Source organism: Gorilla gorilla, chromosome X, assembly GCF_029281585.2.
Source record: "Gorilla gorilla gorilla isolate KB3781 chromosome X, NHGRI_mGorGor1-v2.1_pri, whole genome shotgun sequence".
Lineage (NCBI taxonomy): Eukaryota > Metazoa > Chordata > Mammalia > Primates > Hominidae > Gorilla > Gorilla gorilla.
In genome coordinates, this window is record NC_073247.2 from 110164942 (window position 1) to 110189326 (window position 24385).

At 37.9% G+C, this 24385-nt stretch overlaps 1 pseudogene; it reads left to right on the plus strand.

Annotated features, from left to right (window-relative positions):
* Window positions 1-2796: 2796 nt before the first annotated feature.
* Window positions 2797-15168, plus strand: LOC109024685 (elongation factor 1-alpha 1-like; annotated as a pseudogene).
* Window positions 15169-24385: the final 9217 nt, after the last annotated feature.

Here is a 24385-nt window from a genome sequence, read left to right on the forward strand (position 1 = left end):
AAAATGCATAGACCCTCTGGTGACTGAGACAGCTTCAGGTTCTGCCAGACCACCAGGCAGAGATATAGCTACAGAATACATTATTTTATGCCCAGAGAAGGAATCAGTAACAGAGAGAGAGAATAATGGGATATCCCTGAAGATGGTCAAAGCACATTGATTCAAGTGATATTGAATGATCAAAGCTAGGAGGTGTGCAGCATTCCAGGAAGTCTACCATAACATAAGAGGGTTCATGGGCTGTAGGCAAATCCCAGGGATGGACATTACTGGTAAGACAAAGAAGTCCCTGGTCCTATAGAGATCTAAGTAATGGGCTATAGAAGAGGAAAAACCTTTTTCCCCCTACCCATTTTAGGTTCATTGGCTGGGACCTGTGAATTAGACTGACAAAAGATAAAATAGCAAGAGAAAAGCAAACAATTTGATTAACATGTGCCCCATATATACACATCGAGCAACAGACACTAAATGATGTGAAACTCAAAGGGATAGTTAAAATGTGCGCTTATATAACATCTTAACAAAATAAAAATAAATATTTAGAGAAGTGGCAAAACAAAGGAAAAGGACTTTGAGTTTCTAGGAAAATAAATTTGGGGAAGGTAAATACATGGGGGAAACTAATGGAAGATAAGGGCTAGTTAGTAACATTTGTTATGAAGACTCATCTTGGGGGGTCCCTAGGATGCTGAGGGTCTAGAGTTGCCTGTGATGATTAATTTCAATTTTTCTTGGTTGAGTGGTGAGGGGAGACACCTTTACAAATTTATGTCCTGCTTTTAGGCAAATAGGGGCAGGGCAGAGAGCTTTTGTATCTTGGTATCTGCTTCTTCCCAATTGCTTTTGCCTCAAGAAAATCCTTATGTCAAGGTGCCACGTTTTGGGGTGGTATATTCTGCTACTCTTCAAGGTGTATTAACAAGACTCAAGGAAATAGCGGAAGCCTATTTTCAGAATAGAGGCATCTGGTTTACACTGGACTAGCAGAAAGGTCACTCACAGCTGAGAGATGGGCTAGAAAGACTTCATTACCTCCTGATTAAGGACAGGATGAAGGACAGGATTGGTCCTCCACTGTAGACTGAAGTTAATCAGTGCAGTTGTGGTGTGATTAAGGACAAAAAAAGTGAGACAAGGTCAGTGACATTCAGAGCCAGGGAACAAACTTCAAGAATTCAGAGTAAAGTCAAGCAAAGGGTGCCTTTAATTTGTTGGAATTCATTATCTGGTATTTCATGAAAAAGATGTGAATGCTTTGAACATACGTGGAGGGCAGCCTTTACACCTGCACACTCAATTGCATTGCCTCTTACCAGCTCATGGACAATTAAGGTGTCATTTTTCTCCTTTTCTTTAATCTGTTTTTTTCCATCATTACTAGATCATTTCCATCAGTATGCACACATGTGGCAATATCCCACTTTGACACAACTCTCCTTCAATGTTACATCTTTTTGAGATATTTTTAACTTCCTTTGCTCCCCATTTAGCAAAACTGCCTTAAACCCCTCAATACTCACTGTCTTTACTTCATCACCTTCTGTTATCTCTTGATCTCACACTAGTCAGGTTTTTATCACGGTCACTCCATTGAAGTAACTCTTGACAAGGTTACCAATGATTTCCATGTTCCTAAATCCCACACTCAATTCTCAGTCCTCATATTATTTTCCTATAAGCTGCATTTGACATAATTTGATCATTTACTCCTTGGCTTCTGTCTCCTTCCCTTTTGGCTGCTTTTTCTTGGCATACTTTGCTTGATCATCCTTATCATCCAGATATCTTGAGTGTTGGAACCCCCGGTGGCTTAGTTCTAGAATTTTTTCCTTATATTTTCTTATTGCAAGGCATGTGACTTTCTGCTTGAGGACTTTCTCTGGCCACAGGAGTGTGCTCTACCTGTAACTCGGGTGGGCTGCCACTGAAATTTAGTACTGTTAGATCAGCCCTTAATCAATAATTGACAGAAATTAGTGGATAAATATCCCGACTTCTTTACTGCTTCGGAGAGATGACATTAGAACATGTTCTATAGTTTCTTGGAATTCTCCTTCAGCTGGATTGAGCTTTAGTTGCGCACAGAAGTAACCTTTCTGTTTATTAATGCACGCTGTATTGGCTTTCTTCCCTTTTCTGTCTCACTTCTCTATTTTCCAATTGGTGCTTCCTGGGGTCACCTCTTGTTTAAACTTGGGCATTTAAACTTGGATATTAAACAGATTCTGAGACAGAGATGTGTGTGCAAGAGGTTTATTGAGGAGTGATCTCAGGAATGACATTAGTAAGGTTGCGAGAGAAGCAGGATTGGTCACAGGGAGAAGCCAAACTACAATGTAAAAGAACCATTGGTATTAGCTGACTCTGTGGGGAGCTTTATAACTAGGATGTCCTTCAGAGTTAAGGCAAAAGGGTCAGGGGCTTGTATCTTGCATAGACCAGTCATTGTATGCAACTTGTCCCTGGGAAGGGGCTATAACCTAGACAAGATAGCTCTTATTGGCTAAGGGCAATGTTCAGAGAAGGACTCAGCTGTGAGCCCTCAGCAGCAATACTCCTGACAACTGGGAAAATGAGCAAGAAGGGATGCTAATGGATCACCAAAATTCACTACATTTGATCCCTGTGATGCTTGAATTTAATTGTTTCATATGGTAAGTTTACTCATCTGGGAAAGGCTCCTTTCAGGATTCTGGTTGCTCTCTGTGGTATTATAAAAAATGTATTTGGCTTTTTAGCAATGGGTTTGCCACCAGAACACAGGTGTCATGAAAAGCACACCTAAAAGCCAAAATGGGAAAAGAAAAGGCTCATATCAGCATCACCGTCATTGGACATCAAGATTCGGGCAAGCCCACCACTAATGGCCATCTGGTAGACAAAAGAACCATTGAAAACTTTGAGAAGGACGCTGCTGAGATGGGAAAGGGCTTTTTCAAGTATGCCTGGGTCTTACATAAACTGAAAGCTGAGTGTGAATGTGGTGTCACCATTGATATCTCCCCATGGAAATTTGAAATGAGCAAGTACTACATGACTTACTGATGCCCCAAGACACAGAAACTTTATCAAAAACATGATTACAGGCACATCTTAGGCTGACTATGCTGTCCTGATGCTTGCTGCTGGTGTTGGTGAATGTGAAGCTAGTATCTCCAAGAATAGGCAAACCTGTAAGCATGCCCTTCTGGCTTATACACTGGGGGTGAAACAATTAATTATTTGTGTTAACAAAATGGATTCCACTGAGCCGCCCTACAGTCAGAAGAAATATGAAGAAATTATTAAGGAATTCTGCACTTACATTAAGAAAATTGGCTGCATTCTTGGAAGAAGTGGCATAGGTACAAAAAAGAAAAAAGAAAACAAAATTGGCTAGAACCCCAACACAGAAGCATGTGTGCCAAGTTCTGGTTGGAATGGTGACAATATGCTGGAACCAAGTGCTTAGCATGCCTTGGATCTAGGAATGAAAAGTCACCTGTAAAGATGGCAATGCTAATAGAATCATGCTGCTTGAAGCTCTGGACTGCATCCTATCACCAACTTGTCCAACTGACAAGCCCTTTCGTCTGCCTCTCCAGAATGTCTACAAAATTGGTTGTATTGTTACTGTCCCTGGTGGCCAAATGGAGGCTAGTATTCTCAAACCTGGCATGGTGGTCACCTTTGCTCCAGTCAATGTTACAACTGAAGTGAAGTCTGTTGAAATGCACCATTAAGCTTTGAATGAAGTTCTTTCTGGTGACAATTTGGGCTTCAATGTCTAGAATTTGTCTGTTAAGATGTTCATCATGGCAACATTGCTGGTGACAGCAAACGTAATCAACCAATTGGCTTCACTGCTCAGGTGATTATCCTGAACCATCCAGGTTAAGTCAGTGCTGGCTATGACCCTGTACTAGATTGTCACACAGCTCACATTGCTTGCAGGTTTGCCAAGCTGAAGGAAATGATTGATTGGTGTTCTGATAAGAACCTGGAAGATGGCCCTATATTCTAGAAGTCTGGTGATGCTGCCATCATGGATATGATTCCTGGCTAGCCCATGTGTGTTGAGAGCTTCTCTGACTATCCTCCTCTGGATTGTTTTGCTCTTTGTGATATGAGACAGACAGTTGCTGTGGATGTAATCAAAGCAGTGGACCAGATTGCTGTTGGAGATGACAAGGTCACCAAATATTCCCAGAAAGCTCAGAAGCCTAAATGCATATTATCTCTAATACCTGCCACCCCAGTCTTAATCAGTGGTAGAAGAATGGTCCCAGAACTGTTTGTTTCAGTTGACCATTTAATAGTAAAAGTCTGGTTAATGATAAGGATGCATCACAAAACCTTCAAAATAAAAGGAGAATGTTTTGTGGACCATTTTGGGGTTTCCTTATTTTTATTTTTATTTTTTTGCATGTGGCAGTTTTAAGTTATTAGTTTTTAAAATCAGTATTTTTTATTTTCTTTTTTCTGACTTCTATTTTTTAAGTTCAGAAAGTATATGTGTGGATTTGTTACATGGGTGAAGTGTGTGTCATGGGGATTTGATGTACAGATTATTTTGTCCCCCAGGTAACGAGCATAGTACCAGATAGGTAGTTTTTGATCCTCATCCTCCTCCCACCCTCCACCTTAAGTAGGCCCAAGTGTCTTTTGTCTATTGTCCCCTTCTTTGTGTCCATATGTGCTCAATGTTTAGCTTCCACTTGTAAGTCAGAACAGGCAGTATTTGGTTTTCTGTTCTTTTGTTAGTTCATTCGGAATAATGGCCTCCAGCTCTACTGATGTCAATGCAAAGGACATGATATTGTTCTTCTTTATGGCAATGTAGAGTTCTGTGGTGTACATGTACCACATTTTCTTTATCCAGTCCACCACTGATGGTTATATAGGTTGCTTTCATGTCTTTGCTATTGTGAATAGTGCTGGGATGAACATACGCATGCATGTGTCTTTATGGTAGAACAATTTAATATTCCTTTGGGTTTATACCCAGCAATAGAATTGCTGGATCAAATGGTATTCTGTATTAAATTCTTTGAGAAATTTCCAACTGCTTTCCACAGTGGCTAAACTAATTTACATTCCCACCAGTGGTGTATAAATGTTCCCTTTTCTCTGCAACCTTGCCAGCACCTGTTATTTTTAGAGTTTTCAATAATAGCCATTCTGACTGGTATGAAATGGTATCACATTGTGGTTTTGATTTGCATTGCTCTAATGATTAGCGATGTTGAGCATGTTTTCATATGCTTGTTGGCTGCATCTGTTTTGTCTTTTGAGAAGTATCTGTTCATGTCCTTTGCCCATTTTTTAATGGGGTTGTTTTTTGCTTGTTAATTTAAGTTCCTTATAGATTCCGAATATTAGACCTTTGTCAGATGCATAGTTTGCAAATATTTTATCCCATTCTGCAGGTTGTATGTTTATTCTGTTGATAATTTCTTTTGTTGTTCAGAACTTCTTTAGTTTAATTAGGTCCCACTTGTCAATTTTTTTTATATTGCTTTTGTTGTCTGAATCATGAAATCTTTGCCAGGGCCTATGTCCAAATGATACTTCCTAGATTTTCTTCTAGGTTTTTCCTGGTTTTAGGTATCACATTTAAGTGTTTAATCCATCTCGAGTTGATTTTTATATATGTCGAAAGGAAGGAATCCAGGTTCAATCTTCTGCATGTAGCTAGCCAGTTATCCCAGTACCATTTATTGAATGGTCCTTTCCCCATTGCTTGTTTTTGTCAGCTTTGTTGAAGATCAGATGATTGTAGATGTGTGGCTTTATTTCAGGGTTCTCCAACCTGTTCCATTGGTCTATGTGTCTATTTTTGTGCCAATACCATGCCATGTTGTTTGCTGTATCCTTGTAGTATAGTTTGAAGTCTGGTCAGGTGATGACTCCAGCTTTGTTCCTTTTGCTTAGGATTGCTTTGGCTAGTCAGGCTCTTTTTTCATTCCTTATAAATTTTAGAGTGTGTGTGTGTTTTTTTTTCTAATTCTGTGAAAAATGTCACTGGTAGTTTGATAGGAATAGCATTGAATCTGTGAATTGCTTTGGGCACTATGACCATTTTAACAATCTTGATTGTTCCTATCCGTGAGCTGGAATGTTTTTCCATTTGTTTATGTCATGTCTGATTTATTTCAGCATTGTTTTATAATTCTTGCTGTAGAAATATTTCACCTTCCTTGTTAGCTGTATTCATAGGTATTTTATTCTTTTTGTGGCTATTGTGAATGGGATTACTTTCTTGATTTTTCTCTCAGCTTGGTGCATTGATTTTGTATCCGGAAACTTTGCTGAAGTTGTTTATCAGATCGAGGTGCCTTTGGGCAGAGACTATGGGGTTTCCAGGTATAGAATCATATGACATGGGAAGAGAGATAATATGACTTCCTTTCTTTCTTCCTATTTGGTTGCCTTTTATTTCTTTCTCTTGCCTGATGGCTCTGGCTAGGACTTTCAGCACTATCTTGAACAGACGTGGTGAGAGTGGGCATCCTTGTCTTGTTCTGGTTCTCAAAGGAAATGCTTTCAGCTTTTGCCCATTCAGTATGATGTTGGCTGTGGGTTTTTTATAGATGGCTCTTATTCTGAGATATATCATTTTGATGTCTAGTTTGTTGAGGGTTTCTAACATGAAGGGATGTTGAATTTATTAGTATTGAAAGCCTTTATGGCATCTATTGAGATGATTATGTGCTTTTGTTTTTAGTTCTATTTATGTAAAATCAGTACTTTCAATGGAAACAACTTGACCAAAAATATGTCACAGAATTTTGAGACCCATAAAACAAATTTTAATGAGAAAAATATATATATTATAGATATTTGTCTAATATAGAAATAGATTTTATATATTTATATAATATATTTAGCTAATATAAATATATAATATATTTATATACAAATAAATTTGTATATAAATATTTATATGTAAATATGAATATATATTTATGTTATCTAAACATATATTTATATTATAAAATATATTTTTGAAATAAATATATTTCTAAAAATATATTTATTTCAAATATATTTAGTTTATATAAATATATATTTAGTTTATATAAATTTATTTTCTATACATGTATTTATTTTATATAAATATAGATATATTTTATATAATAAGCATTAATTTTCTATAAATATATAGAAGTTTTAGAAAAATATACATATTAATTTTATATTATATTCATAAAGATTAACAAAATAGACTGCTATCCAGACTAATAATAAAGAAAAGAGAGAAGAATCAAATAGACACAATAAAAATTAAAAAGGGGATATCACCACTGATCCCACAGAAATACAAACTACCATCAGAGAATACTATAAATACCTCTATGCAAATAAATTCGAAAATCTGGAAGTGGATAAATTCCTGGACATATAGACCCTCCCAAGACTAAACCAGGAAGAAGTCAAATCCCTGAATAGACCAATAACAAGCTCTGAAATTGAGGCAGTAATTAACAGCCTACAAACCAAAAAAAGCCCAGGACCAGATAGATTCACAGCCGAATTGTACCAGAGGTACAAAGAATAGCTGGTAGCATTCCTTCTGAAATTATTCCAAACAATAGAAGAAGAGAGACTCCTCCCTAACTCATTTTATGAGGCCAGCCTTATCCTGATACTAAAACCTGGCAGAGACACAACAAAAATAGAAAATTTCAGGCCAGTATCCCTAGCGAACATCAGTGGGAAAATCCTCAATAAAAGACTGGCAAACTGAATCCAGCAGCACATTAAAAAGCTTATCCACTACAATCAAGTCAGCTTCATCCTTGGGATGCAAAGCTGGTTTAATATACGCAAATCAATAAATGTAATTGATCACATACACAGAACCAATGACAAAAACCACAAGATTATTTCAATAGATGCAGAAAAGGCCTTAGATATGCTTCAATGCCTCTTCATGCTAAAAACACTCAATAAACTAGGTATTGATGGAACATATCTCAAAATACTAAAGGCTATTTATAACAAACCTACAGCCAATATCATACTGAATGGGCAAAAGCTGGAAGCATTCCCTTTGAAAACTGGCACAAGACAAGAATGCCCTTTCTCTCCATGCCCTCTCTCTCCACTCCTATTCAACATATTATTGGATGTTCTATCCAGCACAATCAGGCAAGAGAAAAAAATAAAGGTATTCAAATAGGAAGAGAGGAAGTCAAATTGTCTCTGTTTGCAGATGACATGATTGTATATTTAGAAAACCCCATCATCTCAGCCCCAAAACTCCTTAAGCTGATAAGCAACTTCAGCAAAGTCTCAGGATACAAAATCAATGTGCAAAAATCACAAGCATTCCTATACACTAATAATAGACAGAGAGCCAAATCATGAGTGAACTCCCATTCACAATTGCTACAAAGATAATACAACACCTAGGAATACAACTTACAAGGGATGTGAAGGGCCTCTTCAAAAAGAACTAGAAACCACTGCTCAAGGAAATCAGAGAGGACACAAACAAATGGAAAAACGTTCCATGCACATAGATAGAAAGAATCAATATCGTGAAAATGGCCATACTGCCCAAAGTAATTCATAAATTCAATGCTATTCCCATCAAGCTACTATTGACTTTCTTCACAGAATTGGAAAAAACTACTTTAAAATTCATATGGAAACAGAAAAGAGCCCATATAGCCAAGATAATCCTAAGCCAAAAGAACAAAGCTGGAGGCATCACACTACCTGACTTCAAACTATACTACAAGGCTACAGTAACCAAAACAGCATGGTACTGGTACCAAAACAGATATATAGACCAATGGTACAGAACAGAGGCCTCAGAAATAACACCACACATCTACGACCACCTGATCTTTGACAAACCTGACAAAAACAAGCAATGGGGAAAGGATTCCCTATTTAATAAATTGTGTTGGGAAAACTGGCTAGCCACAAGCATAAAACTGAAACTGTACCCCTTCCTTACACCTTATACAAAAATTAACTGAAGATAGATTAAAGAATTAAACGTAAGACCTAAAACCATATTAACCCTAGAAGAAAACCTAGACAATACCATTCAGGACATAGGCATGGGCAAAGACTTCATGACTAAAACACCAAAAGCAATGGCAACAAAAGCCAAAATAGACAAATGGGATCAAATTAAACTAAAGAGCTTCTGCACAGCAAAAGAAACTATCATCAGAGTGAACAGGCAACCTACAGAATGGGAGAAAATGTTTGCAATCTATCCATCTGACAAAGGTCTAATATCCAGAATCTACAAGGAACTTAAACAAATTTACAAGAAAAAAACAACCTCATCAAAAAGTGGGCAAAGGATATGAACAGCCACTTCTCAAAAGAAGATATTTATGTGGCCAACAAACGCATGAAAAAAAGCTCATCATCACTGGTCATTAGAGAAATGCAAATCGAAATCACAATGAGATACCATCTCAGGCCAGTTAGAATGACAATCATTAAAAAGTCAGGAAACAACAGATACTGGAGAAGATGTGGAGAAATATTAATGCTTTTACACTGTTGGTGGGAGTGTAAATTAGTTCAACCATTGTGGAAGACAGTGTAGCAATTCCTCAGGCATCTAGAACCAGAAATACCATTTGACCCAACAATCCCATTACTGGGTATATACCCAAAGGATTATAAATCATTCTACTATAAAGACACATGCACACATATGTTTATTGCAGCACTATTCACAATAGCAAAGACTTGGAACCAACCCAAATGCCCATCAATAATAGACTGGATAAAGAAAATGTGATACATATACACCATGGAATACTATGCAGCCATAAAAAAGAATGAGTTCATGTCCTTTGCAGGGACGTGGATGAAGCTGGAAACCATCATTCTCAGCAAAATAACACAGGAACAGAAAACCAAACTCCTCATGTTCTCACTCATAAGCGGGAGTTGAACAATGAGAACACATGGGCACAGGGAGGGGAACATCACACACCAGGGCCTGTCAAGGGGTAGGGGGCAAGGGGAGGGAGAGCATTAGGAGAAATACCTAAGGTAGATGACGGGTTGATGGGTGCAACAAACCACCATGGCAGATGTATACCTATGTAACAAACCTGCTTGTTCTGCGCATGTATCCCAGAACTTAAAGTATAAATATAAATATATATATATATATATTTATAAACTGATTCAAAGAAAAGAACAAGTTAAAGGAATCGGGTATGGATTAGCATAGAGAAGAGATGCGTAAGGGACTTCTACATTACGGCTTTCAAATTTTTGATAATGAAGTTGTTAACCAGTTGGACAAAAAACAGGAGGGAGTTAAAATTAAAATTAGAAAAATGTCACTTTGGCCAAAGGGTGTATTTTTTTTTTTTACATAACATTCTTCTGTTCTTTCACCAATCATTTTTGTAGCCTCCATTTTAGTCTGGGCTATTCCAAGGTGCTGAAGTTTTTCAATGATGAGCAGTCAGGGTCTCAGATTCTACCAGACTTGAAGCTGGATGGAGCTGGATGTCAAGGTTATAAAATGCCAAGAAAAGGCCATTGAAACTCATTAAAGAGTCTCTTTGCATTGTTAAAATAAATAAATAAACAAATAAGTTTTATATAAATAAATATACATATTAATTTTATATAAATATATATTTATGAAAATATATTTTAAATATATAGATATGAATTTATGTAAATATATATCATACAATATATATTTTTGTATAATACATCATTTAATATATTTGATCTTTGTACTCAGTTCTTGGCACAGATCATTGGCACTTCCTGAGTGATAGTAGTGCCTTTTGTTATTCATAATGAATCCCTTTTAACATCATCTGCATTTGTGCTAATGAAGTGACTAAGCATGGGGTCCCAAATAGCTTTAGGTAGGGGGTTAGTCACTAGAAAGACAAAAACTCATGATTAGAGGGTTAGAATTTTCAGTCCCATCTCCTAACAACTGGGGAGGGAATGGAGGCTGAGTTTGAGTTCTATAAAAACTCTTGGACAATAGGATTCAGAGAGCTTTGGAGTTGCTGAACACATTGAAATGCTAGGAGAATGGTGCATTCATAATGGGAATGGAAGCTCCATATCCGCTCCCCCATAACTTGCCCCATGTATTTCTTCCAGTTAGCTATTTCCATTTTGTAGCCTTCATAATAAACCAGTACACCTAACTAAACTATTATCTTGAGTTCTGTGGGTTGTTCTACTCAATTATCAAACCTGAGGAGGTATTTGGAGTTGTGGAAACTCCTGAATTTATAGCTAGTTGGTCAGAAATATAGGTGGTTCTTAGGACTTGTAACTGGTATCTGAAGTTGGGGAAGTCTTGTGGGACTAAGCCCTTAACCTGTTGTTTATGTGCTAACTCTGGGAGTTAGCTTCAGAATTAACCTGAATTATTGGACACCCAGTTGGTGTCAGAGAATTGGTTATTGGTGTCAGAATAAAACATGTACATATTTGGTTTCACAAGTGGTGTCGGAGAAAACACCACCAAGATCTTGTCCTTTTTTCTTGGAAAACATAAAAAAAAGAAGGTTAGTGGTATCAGTTCTTGTTGCTATAGCTGTCTTGAGGCCAAAACAGATACTTTTAATCCCTCTTTTTTCATATTTGCTAGATTCCCTTTACCATCAGTTAGTACCCCTATTGATCCAGGGGGCTTACCTGGTGAGATGACCCATACTCTCTTCAATGGATTGAATTGTGTTCCTCCAAAATTCGTAAGTTGAATTCCTAACCCCAGTCACTTGTGTTACTGTATTTGAACATAGGGCCTTCAGGAGGTAATTAAAATGAAATGAGGTCATAAGCATAGGGCCTGATATGGTTTGGCTATGTGTCCCCACCCAAATCTCATGTCTAATTGTAATCCCCACATGTCAGGGGAGGGGCCTGGTGGGAGGTGATTGAATCATGGGGCAGACTTCCTCCTTGCTGTTCTTGTGATAGAGTTCTCACGAGATCTGTTTGATTGAAAGTGTGTAGCACTTTCCCCTTCACACTCTCTCTCCTGCTTGGACATATGAAGATGTGTTCACTTCCTTTTTGCCTTCTGCCATGATTGTAAGTTTCAGAGGCCTCCTGGTCATACTTCCTGCTAAGCCTGTGAAACTGTGAGTCAAACCTCTTTTCTTCATAAATTACCCAGTCTCGGGTAGTTCCTTATAGCAATGTGAGAACAGACTAATACAGGGCCCTAATCTGATAAGATTGCTGGCCCTATAAGAAAAGGAAGAGAGGAGATTTCTTTCACTTTTCATGCACTTACACCAGCGGAAATATATGTGAGAACAAAGAGGCTGTCTGCAAGCCAGAAAGGAAGCCCTTATCAGAAACTAAACTTTTCCAGACGTTGATCTGGGAGTTCTAGCCTCGAGAATTATGAGGAAATAAATTTTTGTTGTTTAAGCCATCTAGACTGTGATATTTTGTTAATACAGTTCAAGAAGACTAAAACACTCTCATCCCCAAGGGTTCTGAGTCCCATGTTACTGTCTTAGTCCATTTGTGCTAGTATAACAAAATACAAGAGACTGGGTAATTTATAATAAACAGAAATTAATTTTTTTACAGTTTTGGAGGCCAGGAAGTCCAAAGATCAAGGTGGTGGCATACAGTGTCTGCTGAGGGCCTTCTTGCTGATCCTCCCATGGTGGGAGGTGGAAGGGCAAAAAAGGGGACGAATGCTGTGTCCTCACATATTAGAATAGCAGAAGAACCAAAATGGGCCTAAGCTAGTTCCCTCCAACCCTTTTATTATCCATTTGTGAGGGCAGAGCTCTCAGCTCTCATGACTTAATCACTTCTCCAAAGGCCCCATCTCAATACCATGACAATGGGGATTAAATTTCAATGTGAATTTTGGAGGAGACACATTTAAGCCATAGCAGTCACTATGCCTTTCTCAGGTCATGGCTTCTGCCCTTGTCCATTTACTACAATACCGGGCAGGAGAGTACAAATAGACAATGGATAAATAGAATCCCAAATGTATTCTTCCCTGTTCCCATTATGTAATAGCTATCCTATCTCCTCCAGGTTATCAAAGTCAAATACCCCTGCCAATATGGTGACTAATTTTTTTGTTTGTTGGTCTCTTGGTTCTCAGAGCCTAAAGTTACCAGAGGGCAGCTGTAACTTAAAGTTAATAAGGATTTTTACTATATCCCTGGTTTAAGCATATTCTCCCTTGGAACCAGGATTTCTAGACCCCTGAAAATTTCTATGTCCTAATCCCTAGTCACTGTGACTATGTTACATTACATGGCAAATGGAACTTTACAGATGTAATTAAGGTTACTAATCAGCTGACCTTAAGAGAGAGAAATTATTCTGGTAGCCAGGTGGGCCCAAACTAATCACATGGATTCTTAAAAGCAGGAAAGTGTTCTTGGGAGGCTGAGGCAGGAGAATGGCGTGAACCCGGGAGGTGGAGCTTGCAGTGAGCCAAGATCATGCCACTGCACTCCAGCCTAGGCAACAGAGCAAGACTCCGTCTCAAAAAAAAAAAAAAAAAGAAGAAGAGATGCATTAGAAGAAAAAGTCAGAGATTTAAAGCATGAGAAGGACCTGATACACTGTTGCTGGTTTTAAGATGGAGAAGGCAACATGATGAGGAATGCAGGTGACCTTAATGAGTGGAAACAGGTTTCCAGCTGAGAGCCAGCAATGAAATGAGGACCCCAGGCCTACATCCATAAAGAACTAAATTCATCCAACAACCTCAAAATCTTGGTAGTAGATTCTACTCCAGAACCTTGAGATAAGATGCCACATCAGTTGATACCTTGATATCAGCTTTATGAGACCCTTGACAGAAAGAGCCAACCATAACTTCTTAGCTACAGAACTATGGGTTAACATTTGTGTCATTTTTAGCTGCTAAGTTTGTGGAAATTTGTTACAGCAGCAATAGGAAATGAATGCATCCACAGAGCCTGAAGTTGCAGAGATAAGAAGCACACATTGCCAAATGGGTCACTGAGGGTGATTATAAGCAGGGCCATTCCTACTTTTACCTCTTGGCTCTCAGAGACATGTATGATACATACTGGGGTGATGGCATTATATAAAGGTCATTTAATTAGGTTACATACCATATCCTTGTGGGTTGTACCCCATCCTTTTAAGATATGGTCTCAAGCTGGCTTCTCAATTGATTCTTTATTATTACATCAATTTATAGGCGAGCAGCATCTAAATTATGCAGTATGTCATAGGATCGGAGAATCTCATGGATATAAGCCCACTACTAAAATCCCTTTTCTGTAAAGCTGGTCCCTTGATCTCCAACAAAATTGTGTGGTATCCTATTGAGGCAGCAAGCACTCTGTAAGTTCCCAGGTAGTCATGCTGGCCAAGGGAAGAAAGGAAAGCTCATAGCTGGGATATATGCCAATTCCAATAATAAAGAGAATTGCCTCCACAATCCAGGATGGAAGGCATCTGATGTAATTTCCTTGCCACCAAGTGGCTGATTGGTCTCCTTGAGGGAAAGTGCCATGATAGTGACTCAGATATAGTCTCTGTTTATAGCCGGGGTTCTACGTTTGGCGGCAGCGGTAGCTAGATCAGTCTTGGTTAGTGAAACTCAGTGATGTTTAGCCCATGCTTAGCCTCCATACTTGTGACGAGGGTTTTTTCATGCATATGCCCATTGTACCAGACTGGAGTAGCCTAATTGGCCTAATTATGTTTTCTCTTGTTATTTAGTGCCTCTTTCATGCTCTCTGGTAAGTGTTAAAATGCAAAACAATATCTTCACATTGCATGCCAATTCCCATAAGTCAATCCACTATGTTTCTTACACTGACCTCTTTATCCTTGATTTTTCAATCTTTTTTCTTCTAGGTTCCTGACCAAACAGCCAAGCCATTTTCCGCTGCCTGTAAGTTCACATACATTCTAACTTCTGGCCAATTTTTTTCTCACAAATTGGATAATCTGTTGCATCACAAGGAATTCTGGCCACTGGAAGGATTTTTCTTCATGACTATCTTTTAAAGCCACCCCTGAGTAGGGCTCTCGAGCAGCCAGAGTTCATTTTCAGCTTCCACCCATATATTTAAGCTGATCCAGTCATGAACTAAGCTTAGCGTTTTTCTTTTTCCATTAGCCGATCATAAGGGACTGTCTCCATCTGACTATAGAGGTGAACTTAGAAGAGAAACTAGTGTAACATAGCAGATGATTTGGGGGTAAAGACCACTTGCTCTTGCAATTTACAATTGACTTTTGACCCTGCTAGTGCTTGATCTTGGATGTATTGCCTCCAACTAATGATGGACTGATCTTGGTTCTGCCTGACATTAAGACTTGTTTGATCTGAGAGAACCCAGATCCTGATGAGCAGTTTTGGATGCATTTACAACTTTCAAAACATGCCCTCAGGTGAGGAATGGGCCTGTGGTAGAGATAGAACACCTGACCACAATCTCCATGCGTTTGTTCTCCACATAGCTGCTAAAAGATGATTTAACGGTGCTATGGTCTGAATATGTTTATCACCTCCATATTTGTATATTGAAATCCTAACCTCAAGATCGAGACCATCCTGGCTAACATGGTGAAACCCCATCTCTACTAAAAATACAAAAAAAATTAGCCGGGCGTGGTGGTGGGCACCTGTAGTCCCAGCTACTTGGGAGGCTGAGGCAGGAGAATGGCATGAACCCAGGAGGCGGAGCTTGCAGTGAGCCGAGATCACGCCACTGCACTCCAGCCTGGGTGACAGAGCGAGACTCCGTCTCAAAAGAAAAAAAAAAAAAATTCAAAGGTCAAGGTGATGGTATTTGAAGGTGAGACCTTTGAGAGGTGATTAGGCTCTACCCTTATAAATGGGATTAGTGTTCTTATAAAAGAGACTCAAAAGAGAACAACCCTCTCTGATTCTGCCATATAAAGTTAAAATGACCATCTATGAAGGGAGCCCTCACCAGACACTGAATAAGCCAGCACCTCAATCTAAGACTTACTAGCCTCCAGAACTGTGAGAAATAAGTTTCTGTTACTTATAAGCCATCTGTTTATGGCATTTTGTTATAACAGCCTGAGCTGACTAAGACAAAAAAACATGTCAAATTATGTCACTTTTCTGGTCAAGACCCTTCAATGGCTTCTTATGTCATTCAAAATAAAACCCAAAATGATTGCAATGGCCTACAAGGCCTCATATGATAAAGTACTTTCATATATCTTTGCCTTCATTTAAAGCCACTGTTGGCCAGGCACAGTGGCTCATGCCTGTAATCCCAGCACTTTGGGAGGCTGAGGCAGGTGGATCACTTGAGGTCAGGAGTTTGAGACCAGCCTGGCCAATATGGCGAAACCCCAGTTCCACTAAAAATACAAAAATTAGCCAGACATGGAGGCACATGCCTGTAATCCCAGCTACTCAGGAGGCTGAGGCAGAAGAATCGATTGAATCCTGGAGACAGAGGTTGCAGTGAGCCAAGATGGTGCCGCTGCACTCCAGCCTGGACAACTTCGTCTCAAAAATAAATAAATAAATAAATAAATAAATAAATAAATAAATAAATAAAACCACTGTTGTCTCCTCTCTTACTCTGTCCTACCCACACAGGCCTCCTAGCTGTTCTTAGAATACAGCAACCATGCTCACATATCAGGGTCTTTGGATTCACTGTATAATTTGCTCAGAACATTCTTTTCCCAGGCACCTGCATGGCTTACCCCTTTACCTCATTCATATTTCTGGTCTAATGTCTCTGTATCAGAGGGAAATTGCTTGGTCACCTAAGCTAAAAATGTATTTCCCATTCATGCTATGCTATATTTCCTTAATCCTTCCTTGTATTTCTTCAGAGCATTTATCACCACTACCATGTATATTATATATTTATTTGGTTATTTATATTCGGTTTTCTCCTACTGTATTATAAACTTCAAGAGCTCAAGAATTTTTGTCTTATTTGCTATTCATTCTAGCACCTAAAAATATGTCTGGAATAGTAGGTATTCAATAAATATTTGTTGAATGAATGAATGCATGCATTCGTCGTTCTTTCAGGCTGCCTACACAGCAGACAGAGTTACCCTATCAGAATATGCGAGATCAGGTCACTCTTCTGCTCAAAATTTTCCAGTGATTTTCTATCTTAATCAGAGTAAAAGCTAAAGCCATAACTTTGGTCTACAGAACCTACGTGATCTGATCTCATATCTCTTGCTTAGCCTCTTTAACCATACTGGCCTCCTTGCTGTTCCTGGAATATCTCAGGTATGCTCCAAATTTAGAGCCTCTGGACTTGCTGCTATCTTTCCTTGAAATGCTCTTATCCAGATAGTTGGATGAATTGTTGCTGGTTTACCTTTGGGTTTTTACTCATATGTCAGTTTCTCAGGAGGTCTCTTTCTGGTCATCTTACTTAAAATTGCAATTCCAATGTAATTTTCCCTGTCCCTGTTCTGCTGCCTTCTTTCTCTTCCTAGTAATTATAAGCATCTAATAAATCTGCTTTTTGTCTCTCTTCCTTCACTGAACTGTAAGTTCCATGAGAGCAAGTATTTTTTTTCTCTTTTTGTTCTCACTGATATGTCTCTAGCACTGAGAACAGTGCCTGGCATGTGGTAGGAACTTATTACATATTAATGGCATAAAGAAATTCAATTTCTAGAGGTAACAGTGCCAGTAAGTCTTGTGATATAATCCAGGGCTCAGGGTCTGTGTCTTAGTCCATTCAGGCTGCTATAACAAAAACATGATACACCAGGTGTATTATAAACAACAGAAATTAGTTTCTCACAATTCTGGAGGCTAGAAAGTTTAAGATTAAGGCAGCAATGGAGTCAGTGTCTGTTAATAGTCCATTCCTCATGGACTGTGCCTTCTTACTGTGTCCTCACATGGCAGAAGGGACAAGGCAGCACTCTGGGGACCCTTTTATAAGGGCACTAGTTCCATTTATGAGGGCTCCATGCTTATGATCTAGTCACCTCCCCAAAGACCCCACATCTTAATACTATCACATTGCCAATCAGGTTTCAACATATAGGAAAGACATATTCAGACAATAGCAGTATGTAAATTGTTGTTTGCTTCAAGTGGAAGAAACAATGGCATTGAAAATGGTAATGAATTTATCACTGGATCAATTCTGTGGTGCAATTTTGGTATTTCTTTATTTTTTTAATTAATATTTTTTATGCCAGATTATCTTATACTTTTAGAGATTCTGAGTGCTCTTTAATATCCTTGATATCCTTGAATAAACTTCTTTTATGCTTAACTAGCCAAAGTTGTTTTCTGTCGCTGGCATCTAAGAATACTAAGTGATATAGACATTAGTATTACTCCAACAAGGATTGGCTGCAGCAGCATATCTTCTAGGACCTATGGGAGATCTGGAATTGGTTTCTGGTTGGGTTGCTACTGAAGGTAGTGAAAAATCTAAATAGTATTAAGAGGTAGGATCCATGGTTGATTTCCATGTAGAATTATTCCTTCATTGGGTTAAAGATCTCTATACTAGTGGAGCCCATGTTGTAAGGCTAGGAACAAAAAATTTTATAACGGGGCCTGGAGCAAATGAAAGCTGCAAGCAAGTTACTCTGACACTTGGATCTTATGACCCAGTAGACTCATAAATATGAAATGTGCCCATGGCATGTTGGGATGCAGGATGGATCCTGGAATAAACCTCCTGTAGCAAGAAGAAACTCAGTGCAGACCCAAAGGGTTTTGGAACACAGTTATGTTTACTTTGGCAAGTCATCGTTTTCTCTTTGAGAAACAGCTCCTAACTTGCTGATCTTGGCTCCACATCAAGTACTAATATGACCTGAACTAGTCATCATGAGACAGGTGTAATTTGATTCACTAAGACATAAACTTGGACATACAACAGCATTTCATAATTCAGAGCAAGTGGTATACACAAGATTAGATTTGAAGAGATCCTGAAGGCCTAAGTAATTTGCATGGGTAGATGACTCATACTCCCAATATGCCTATTTCAGCTGCACTGGCATTCTTCTTGCAAATGACACCTTTGACTTCCTGGAGATTTTTTGATGACCAGCTAACAAAGGAGAAAAAAATTTAGCCTGGTTTATAGATGGCTCTGAATAATGTGCTGACACTAGTAAAAAGTGGACTACTGCAGTATTACAGGCTCACTTAGAGGTTACCCTGAAAGACACTGATGAAGAGAAATCCTTCCAATTGGCTAAAATTCAAGCTGTATATCTCATTGTTCACTTTGCCTGGAAGGCTATATGGCCTCAGGTGTGGATCATTAGTTATTCACAGGTAGTGGCTAATGGTTTGGCTGGGTGATCAGAAAGTTTGAAAGAATAAAATTGGAGGATTGGTGATAAGAAAGTTTAAGTAAAAGGCTTCTGCATGGATCACTTAGAATTGGCACCAACTGGGAGAATGTTTGTATCTCATGTAAACATTCACCCAAAGTCATCCTTGGCAGAACAGGCTTTCAATAATCATATAAAAAATGTCATTTTCTTATAATAACAGTTGGAGTCCTTTCCTCAGTCTTCCAGTGCTCACTCAGTGGGTTAATGAAAAATATGGCCATGATGGCAGGAATGGACTTTCTGCCCGGCATCAATAATAGGAACTCTCTCTCACCAAGGTTGGCCTTACTAAATGCTCAATTTGCCTACAGTAACACCTGATTCTGAGCCTTATATACCCGGCGACCAGTCAACCACCTAGTAACAGGTGACAACAGTGAACTTTGTCATGAAGAGGGCTGCATTATTATTATTATTTTATTTTATTTATTTATTTATTTTTGAGACAGAGTCTCACTCTGTCACCCAGGTTGGAGTGCATTGGCACGATCTCTGCTCACTGCAACCTCTGCCTCTGGGGTTCAAGCAATTCTCCTGCCTCAGCCTCCCGAGTAGCTGGGACTACAAATGTGCGCCCTGCTAATTTTTGTATTTTTAGTAGAGACAGGGTTTCACCATGTTGGCCAGGCTGATCTCGAACTCCTGACCTCAGGTGATCCACCTGCCTTGGCCTCCCAAAGTGGCTGCATTATTATAATAATTATTATTATTTTATTATTTTTGCTGGGATAAAATATTTTGATTTTCTTTCTTGCTTCTGTTAATGTACTGAATGCCATAAACACAGTCATACTATCCCACACAATATTAACCTTTAACAAAAGAATTTATCTTTTAGCAAAAGAAAAGAAGTAAGGCAATGAGTTGGCTGATTTCCATGTGATTCACTGGTCTTATGAAAAACTGCCACCTAGGAGCAAATTGGTTTTTGGAATAATACACCCTACTAAAGACATAATGATTATGTCAGTTAGGAGACAGATATGTGAGGTTGGGATACCCTTCCATGGGATGCAGTATTTAATCTAAACCAGTGATCCATGTATGGTCCAGCTTCTTCCATAATTATAGGTCCCATAGGTCTGGGAACCAATGGGAGAAAGTGGGAATGGCACCTCTTTCTCATTATTACACCTAATAAAACACTCATGATTTTCACTTCCCATTTCTTCAATTCTAGGGTTTGTTGATTGAAAGATCTTAGTACTCAAAGGGGTAATATTTCCACCTGCAGAAACAATAATAATGGTCACACTGAACTGAAAACTGAAATATCAACCATTCACTTCAGGTGCCTTATTTACATGGGTTAAACAAGCAAAACATGGAATTACATTAGTAACTTGGATAAGATTGCTGTTACACAATTTAAATAGAGAGAAGTAGCATCCATGAGGGTGCTCTTAGTATAGCTACACCCAATGGTCAGTGATAAAAGGAAATAATATTAAAACTCTAATCAAGTAGAAAACACTACCCCAAAATATGATACCTTGGGAATGAAAAAAAGAGCAGAAGCAGGAAAATCTTTCTGACCTTCTCCTGCCCCCTTTCTTCTGAAACAGGCCATAGAAACTAGAATTCCTCTCACTGCTTATTCCCTGGAGCAGGCCGTAAAAGCTACGAAGGTCATCCTCTGACCTTCTGCCTCCCTTCTTTCCGGAAGACTCTCATGTGATAGGTGTCCTGCCCTATACCCAGAGGGAAGGAATGTCAGACAAAGACACCAAGAAAAATTTGAACAGACCTTGCACAGTACCCCCCACCCATTAGTTTATTACCATGACATCATACCCTTTTGTCCTTCAATCATACTTCTGCAAGACTGTCCATAAAAATATACACATCTCTCTGTTTCTTTGGGTCTTCATTTCTGAAGGCTCTCTTGTCAGGTGAAATTTACATTAAATAAATTTGTATGCTTTTCTCTTGTTCTTCTGTCTTTTCTTATTGGGACCTCAGCCATTAATCTTATAATAAATTAGGACAATATTTGTTTTTTTCTCCCCTACAAGGCAGAACCACTGAGAGCTTAGATCCTTCAGGAATAAACATTTGGTCACTCACAGGTAAAGAACCCTAGCAAGTAAAGATGCTGGCTGAGAGAAAAGAAAAAGTGAAATGGGAAGCAGAGGAAGAAAGTCATTAATACCAATTGTGGCCTTGTGACTAGATACAGAAAAGAGGACTGTAGCCTCAATCTATGTCATTCTCCTTGCTGCTGTATGCATTTGCATATTTTAACAAATTTTATCCTACCTTCCTAAGCATTAAACAGGCAAATTGCTAATCATTAAAATTATGGGGTATTTGTTATCATTAAATTTATCTGTTCAAATATTGAAAAAGAATAATTTTATGTTGTAAAAAGGGGAACAAAGGCCATTACTGAGACATCATGGTTTTAGAACTACATAAAGCAAGGAAAAGAACTTTTGGTTGATAACTTTTGTAGAGATAGCACAGTTTTGTTCAACTTAATGAATGATATTTTAGAATCAATAATGTATTTTGCTTTTTAGTAAACCTGATTGAAAAAGACATTGTTTAAAAAGATACTTTTCTTTATTAAATTATAAAGTTTTTTTTTCTCATGTTTGAGAAGATTTGGATTTGATTGATTACTGGCTAAATATGTGCCCAATAAATAAGTTTGTGATATTCTTAATTGCATTCTTAAAATGTATATATTGTATAAAATTATTTTTAGACTAGAGACACACTGCCATAGTGTGATGTACCAGAAGATGTTTCAGAATGTGTTTAAGAGAAAATTATTTTTTTATGCCAAGATTTTCATAGTGGTGCTTGTGAATTTGGCTTTTGTCCAATTGTATTTCAATAAAGAAAATATTCTCCATGGTACAACTGATCTTCCTCTATTCCATTCTATAGTGAAATCACGTCCAGAAACTGAGACACTGAAAGAAAGTGACTATAATGAGATAAGTGGAGGGTTATTTTGACCTTATTGTAGAATCTAGAAGAAAGGGAATGTTGCTAAGAAAGAAACATCAGAACAACAGAAAATTGTTGGTTAATTAATAGTTTCATTTAAAAATATTCCTTGCTTTCCCTTTTGCCCCATGTGAAAGTCTCCTATTAAAATTTTACCAAATGTAAATACCTCCTGCTGTGAAAATCTGTTTTAAACCATCCTTAATGATTTTAATATGAGAGCTTCTAATATATCTTGAAGCAATTCAAGGAAAGGATAGCTGCAAAGGATACGTTTAACTTACTTTAAATTTTTCTTTTTATTTATTAAACTATTTTAGTTAACATTTGACTCTTACATGCTTGAAAAACAGGAGAAAATACCAAATACTTATTCTTACCATTGCTATTCAATTTTCCACTTTTTACTAATGACCTTTTATAAAAGGTAAATTTATGAAAGGATATGGTATAGTTTTTCAATGATAAAATATTATATTAACCTTAACTTTGAAAAGAGCACATTTTTGCAGAAGGGAAATATGTAAGCACGTGAATTGTTTTTCTTTGGTCATAACTAGCAATTTGTTTCTGTGGGATTTGTGTGGCTGGTGAAGTATTCAGTGCACCTACATTCATCTATTTTTAGCACTGGCACATGGTCATAGACTGAACTATATATGGAAAACATGCTCATACACTCTTATTTTGCTAAAATATAGTGTTTAGTGCCTTGTTTTCCATCAACTCAATATAAGGGATTTTTCATGTGGAAACATAATTCCCCTGCCCTCTTTCTTTGAGCTGTGCTCCAGTCTTAAAGCCAGTAAAATTCATGTTTACTATTCTCTAGTAAAAATAGCACAATGGTGAGAAAAATTATAATTGCACACCATTCACTTTAATATCATCGTTACAATAAGAGTTTAATTTACCATCATCTGATATTTAGTAGCAAGATGAATGTAGTTCACTTTGACACTGCCCTGATTGCAGATATCCTAATGAATAGTTATATGATTGATTGGGTAGATGACATCAGCACAATTATAGGCCTGTGTGAGCATTAAATAGCCAAATTGTTTGGGGGAGAAACACATGAAAGCCTGGAGTGGAATGTAGATAGAGTTGGAATATAAGCAGGGTTCGAGTAGAATAGAACCCTTCTTTATGGAAATGTGCTTGGAACAATTTCACAGGAAGCAGTTGCTGTTAGGCACTATTGCTATAGCTGGAAGAACAATTTTCTCTTTTGTAACAACAACAACAACAAAATGCACTGCCCCAGCATCACACCCTCTTTCTTAGCTTAGGTTGCCAAGACAGGATTTTCCCAACGAGATCTTCAATTCAATTCTATAACATGATTCTTTCTTTCTGATATTGTAAATTAAAAATCAATGAATTGAGAATCACAAGCTTTTTAAAACAAAAATTCAGAAGCATGGGTTATGTGGGTCTAGCTGAATTAAATAAAACCATTTCTTCAGTCAATTATGCTGTTCTTCATTCATCCTTATTCAGGATGTTGGTTTGAAGAAAATTTTACAGTGCTCCATTCTCAGTCGCTCCTTGCTCTCTTTTTCTACCCCCCCGCCCCCACCTCAATACACATGCACACACACCCTACACAATTAGTTAAAACCAAACTAAATTATTTGGGTCAGAGCTTTCTTAAGCTTGTTGAAGCTCTCCCAGGATTGTGCTTAAATATTCCTGTTGTAGCTTGGATATATAACAGCTGGAGGTATGGAATGGTGGACACACACGGAAGACTAGGTCATCATTTTCATAATTTCAGCCCTTAATGGGTTTATAATTCAGCTGTGCTAGAGCACTGTATGTGCTGATTTACATGTCTTCAATCAACACGGACATTTCCTGAAAATAAAACACTGGGATTAGTATTACGAAGCAGCTTCCAATGCAAAAGATTAATCTTCGTTAAAAAATAGGATCCACTCTTCAAAAGGCTACATATAACTCATGCTGTACATTATATATCTTAAAATAACTATGTGAAGGATTAATAAAAACACAATAATGCTATTCAATGATTTCTTGGTCTCTCAGATATTGGTACTACATGCTATGAGTTTGAGATACTGGAGACAACATAGTTGGGGCTGAG